This window comes from Sturnus vulgaris, chromosome 5 (assembly GCF_052056855.1).
Source record: "Sturnus vulgaris isolate bStuVul1 chromosome 5, bStuVul1.hap1, whole genome shotgun sequence".
Taxonomy (NCBI): Eukaryota; Metazoa; Chordata; class Aves; order Passeriformes; family Sturnidae; genus Sturnus; species Sturnus vulgaris.
This window is the reverse complement of record NC_142247.1, coordinates 12159604-12165040: the sequence shown is the minus strand read 5'-3', so window position 1 is coordinate 12165040 and position 5437 is coordinate 12159604. Positions and strand designations below refer to the sequence as shown.

The following is a 5437-nucleotide window of genomic DNA, read 5'->3' as shown; positions in this document are numbered from 1 at the left end:
ATATTTAGCACCGCGGTTTGTCACGCTGCTCGGGATCACCCGGGCATCGTCCTGGTTAATCCGGTTGGTTTAGACTGAGCGCTGTCTGACGCAGATATAGAGACAAAGCCTGTCAGACACAGCCGGAGAAAAGCTGCTCATGTTACTGACTTTGCATTACCTCGAGTCTGATTTTTTCCCGATATATTGAAAAAGGCCGGGGGGAAGTTAGATATATTTTTATACGTACATATAAATATATAATATGTACTTTATATATTTTATATGTACAAAAACTAAATGCTAATCAGAATATCTCAGTCCCAGGTTTACCTTTTATTAAACTGTTTTGAGAGATTCTGTAAGGCCTAGTGCACAGGGACGGGGTTGCTGCTTTGTACAGAAAAAAAAGAAGAGACATTGCAGTGGGGGAAAACAATCAAATAAACAAAAAACAAACTAAGAAAAGAACCAAACCAACAACAACAAAAAAGAAGGTTCCTTCCCTCGGTGGTTGGAGCGTCGCGGAGGGTAATCCGAGCAGCAGCTCAATCTCCGGGAGCCAGCAGTGCTGTGCTGCTGCCCGCCTGTCCTAAACTGTTATTTCAGCGTGTGTTTTTGCTGCTTTTTAAATTTTCTTTCTTTGCTTTACTGAGATCTCCGCAATATTTTGGGTTTAGGTAATTAACTTTCTGTTGCTAGTTTTACGGTCAGGGAGGGCAGCGTGCGGGCCCGATGCCACAGCCCTGCCCTAGTCCCTGTGGATGCCGCGGGGTCCTCGCTCCCCGTGCTGGGCTCTGTGTGTTCCTGCGAGCCCGGCTGCCTTCTAAGGGTGCTCTTCTATCCCCTCGCCTCGCAGCCAATATCTGATGGGTTGGAAAGGCCGGACGCGGATAAAAATAACCGGAGGGAATCGGGGGCACCGTCGGTTCTCCCCACCGGCGGTGTTTGTGCTGCATCCCCTGCGGGGAGGGGGGTGCCGGGGCAGCGGCGTTTACAGCCCCTGCGGTGTCCGTGGGACGGCGGTCGGAGCGTGCTGACTGTGCTTCCTCAGGGAACGCACGAGTCTGCAGATCCTGCTGCAGAGTGCGGCTGTCACATCTCCTAAAAGCATTTTATTTTCGGTTATGAGACCCCCCCCCCTTTTTTTTTTTTTTCTTTTAATTCCCGTTTTGGCTATAACTTTCGCACACACTTTCTGTAGTGCTCACATAGTTTACGTCATCCTTTGAGCGTGGTACAGGGAATTTGGGATTGAAACGAAGTCATAGGGTTTATTGCATGTCAATGTGGGCTTTTCAAGTGAGGCTGTTTAAGTCCATAGTTAGGCCTTTCTGAAAAGGTGGTCCGTTTTCTCCTAAGGCTTCAGCACCCAGCACCTGCCAGGGAGATCCACGGGAATAGTGAGTGATTAGATTTCTTTATATTAAAAATGAAACTAGGAGCCCCAGTGGTGTGTCCGTCTTGCAAAATGAGGGACTAACTGCGTTTTCCTCTCGTTTCTTCGTGTAGTGCATGTTATATGGAGAACAACTGGAAATCGTGAAGAATTTTCAAATAAATAATAACCTTCACGGAGCATTGGTGAATAAGTAACACTGGGCGTTAAAGCAGTTAATGGATTCTTAAAAATGTAATTTATTTGAAGCGTGAATGGAAGCAGAATATTGCGGGGTACTTGATAATGCACTGTAATCCCTTTTCGCTGCGCTTTGGCAGGGAATATTTGCGAAGCCCCTGGCTTGGTTCTGGCTCCCGCTGCCGCGCCGGTTCTTCGGTGCCGCTCGAGTAGGACAGCTGCCGCCTGCCATTCGTGTGCTCCCCCTCTGCAAAGGAAGGGATCCTGGACGGTGGGGAGGGATCCCGAAGAGTTTTGGGAGCAGCTCCACTCGGGCCGGAGCAGCCCTGCCCCGGGATGGTGCAGCCGCCGGGGCGGGTGTGCGGCGTTGTTCTCCTCGTCTCTCAAGGCTGAGGAGAGAAAAGAAAATACACCTGGCACCTGTAGTGATCCTCATAGGGCCTCGTTCCCTTCCACCCTAAGTCAACAGAAATTTTGTCTTTCCGTTAATTAAAAAAGTACAGTAAGGCCCTACTCGCCGCCTCCACAGTTTTGTGGGTATTTTGGAAGTTTTTTGTTTGGTTTTTTTGTTTGTTTGTTTGCTTGTGTTTTCTTTCTGGAAATTCTTAGTAATGGACTAATGTAATAAACATGGATACAAAGTGGATACTGAAAAAAAAACCCAAACAAACAACAATAAAAGCTGAAAATAAAATAAAATAATCTAATAAAATACAACCAGCCAAAAATCCAGCACCTCCTGAACTCTACATTTTTTACTGCTTGTGAAGAGGAAAGTCAATACAAGGAAAAATACTGAAATCTTATTTTGTGAAGTCTCTGTTGCAAAAAGAATTCTTTAAAATGCCCATCAATTCCTAATTATTGAAAATTAACAGCTATCACATTATTTTTACCTAAAATGCTTAGTTCTTAAACTGGTAGGGTCATGTTCTAAATGACCGTACTTCTGGGTACCGCCTTACTGACATCTTTAATGCAGTGTCAGCCAGTATTTTAACTACAAAAGGAACAATTAAGTGAGAGAGATCTTTAGAGATGTATTGTATGTTTCCTCCTAAGCGCGGCGACATTGGCGCTCGGGGTGGGGGGGGGGGGGGGTCCTGTCTTTTTTTTTTTTTTTTTTTTTTTGGCCACCGACTCCCAGTCCTTCAGCATCAACAGGCTTCCCTGGAAGGTACTGACAGTTTCGGGAATACTCTGTTACTTTCCCGTCATTTCCAAGTAAGCTCTGGTCTCAGAATTATTTCATGTACTTATATGTTTATGATTTAAAACCAATTGAGACAAAGTAGTCCTTAATAGTAGAACATTTACTGTCTATAATGTTGATTAGCTTCCCACAGGGAGCTGTCGTCTGGATACAGTTTTTTCCTCCCCATTTTAAATGCTTCCAAATAATCCCGCATCCTTCTAGCAGAAAAACCGGGGAAGCGTTTCTAAAATGTTATTTAACGCGAAATAACGACGCGTTTGAACATCCACAAAGTACTGATTTCGTGTCTGTTCTCAATCTATTACCTCAAATAACATCCCACGCTGTATTCAGGGCAGGCGTTTGCTCTCCCGGCTCTTCCTGTGTCCTATTAATAGGACAAATCCGCCCGCGCATGACCCTTCCTGCAAGAATTCAGCTACAGTTTGCTTTGACTTATCGCTGCCTGTAAAATGGGTCCTTTAATTAAAAAAAAAATACGAGTATCTTTTGTCTTTCACAGCACTTCGATGGGGAGCTTGGGGGGCAAGAGCACCACGCGTGTACGCCTGCAATGCAAGAAAGGTGCCGAACCTCGCCTGCATCGACAACAGAAATCTGCTGGCTTTTACTAAATAGATTGTGTTTAATTTAGCATTTTTTATCCCAAGGAAGTGTGTTTTGGTTGTTATGCAAAAAGCAGAGCGGCCATCAGGGTCTTGCCGCTAATTTCCCCAAACTTTATCAAGGGTTGTCAGATCAGGAGGTGAAAGCATAAAAAGCCTCCTTTTTAGAAGAAAAAAAACCCCATCAAATAAATACACAAAAACAAACGAACAAAAATATATAAAAAAGAAAAGTAATTAAGAAAAAAAAGTAATAAAACAAATCTATCTTTTCTTTTTAAGGTAAATTTGTCCTAAGCTGAGGGAGAAGCCCAGCGCCCATATGGAAAAGATGCCGAGAGGAAGAGCTGCAGTCCAAGTGCAGCTGAAACCCCCGTTCCCATTCCCGCGGCGGGACCATTTCCCACCTGGACACCCCGCGGGGCGGACCTGCAGCCGAGAGCGCACCGCGGCCGGGCTGCGGGACCACCCCCCGTCAAAAAGCGGCTCCTGCCAAAAATCACATCTCCTGAGGGGGGCTGGGAGATACGTTTGCTGGAAGATACTAGGAGTGAAGGAAAAACTGCTGGTACAGATGAGCTGGAAAGCTCTGTGTATTTGTTTCCAATCAACATAAAAACCGCGCCCCACCCCCCTTTTAATTTTAGGGGTTAAAACCAGAGTATATTTCCTCAGCAGGTACCTAAAGGAAGAACTCTGATGTTTGCTCTACCTGTTTGCTCTGTCGGCCCCTTTGCATTTGTGGGCTTTTATGCATTTGTTCCTCACAAGTAGCTATTATCGCTGTTAATGATTGTAAAAAACGTAAAAAAATATGTTTAAAAATGTGAATTCGTAGCGAGCAGAGAGCGCTCCTCACTCTCCTGCCAATTAGATTAAGGATGTCGATTTGGGTTAGGGAGCATCCTTCAATTTTAAGGGAGAGGTGCTTGAAGTCAAGAATGCCTTTTCTGTTTTGTTGTTTGTTTACTTGTTTTCCTCTTTTTACGAAGGCTTTCCCCTTTTAGTATTTAAGCCATGTTGGAAGAAGGCATTTCTCCTCCGTGCTCGTTTAGGCTATCCCTCCCTTGGAAACTCCAGACGGGAGGGAAGCAGGGACACATAATTTGGGAGGTTTAGTCTTTTTTAAAAAAAATGCTTGTCATGCTGCAACCATTATTCCGAGGATCCTGCGAGGTTTTCATTCACCGCCTTTCAGGACTCCTTTCTTCATATTGCAACCGGCCCAACTAGAGACTCCGGAGAAAAAAAGAAAAACAAGTAAAACCAATAAGAATAAAAATATAGAGCAACCTTCCTCCTTTCCTCCTCGTCACCCCAAAACTAAGCTGCTCCCCAAGCCAGGCTTCGCTTGGGGAGTCCAATTACCCCTCTTCCCACCGGGACGCTTGAGAGTCATTTTATCTGCTTGAACTTTAGGACAAAGCTGTTTTCCAGAGGAAATTTCCACTCCTGCTGCCGCCTCACACCAGAGGGCGCGAGGAGCCTTCCCAGGCTTTGCTGCCTCAAGTGCTGCTGGAAATTAACTCTTTGGGCGCTCTCCCTGAATGTTTTTCTAACCTTTCCCTTTTAAAATATACAACTGGATTCTAGCTCTTTTTTTTCCCCCTATAAAATGCGTGTTGGTTTGTTCTGGTTTGGGTTTGTAAGGTTTTTTTTCCCCCTGTCCTTGTAGTACCCTTTCCCAGCTCTTGCAGGCCTTCATCCTCCAGCAGCAGTCCCCTGGGACTCTCAGGAGATGTACAGATTCACTCTGTCTCTGCTAATTTGATACTAATTAAGTCACTGGTCATGTTTGCGTGACGTTACCAGGTTGTCCCTCATAAACTTATGGGCTGAAACTTGTCTGGCTGTGTTTAAGCTTAAAGAGTCACTTAGGGCTCTTCAAGCAGAACACCCTAAAGCATGGCACCAGAGGGGAAGCAGTGTGGTGAGGCCCTGGCACAGGTTGCCCAGAGAAGCTGTGGCTTCCCCATTCATGGAAGTGTTCAAAGCCAGGTGGAACAGGACTTGGAATAACCTGGAGTAGTGAAGAGTGTCCTGGCCCACAAATGCATA

The 5437-nt window shown here is 45.4% G+C and overlaps 1 long non-coding RNA gene across 1 annotated transcript; it reads right to left on the bottom strand.

Annotated features, from left to right (window-relative positions):
* Nucleotides 1-294: 294 nt before the first annotated feature.
* Nucleotides 295-3779, bottom strand: LOC148223560 (uncharacterized). Its single transcript, XR_015803764.1, has 2 exons — nucleotides 3080-3779; nucleotides 295-1947 (listed from the first exon to the last, which is right to left on the bottom strand). It is a non-coding gene; the product is annotated as an uncharacterized LOC148223560 (long non-coding RNA).
* Nucleotides 3780-5437: the final 1658 nt, after the last annotated feature.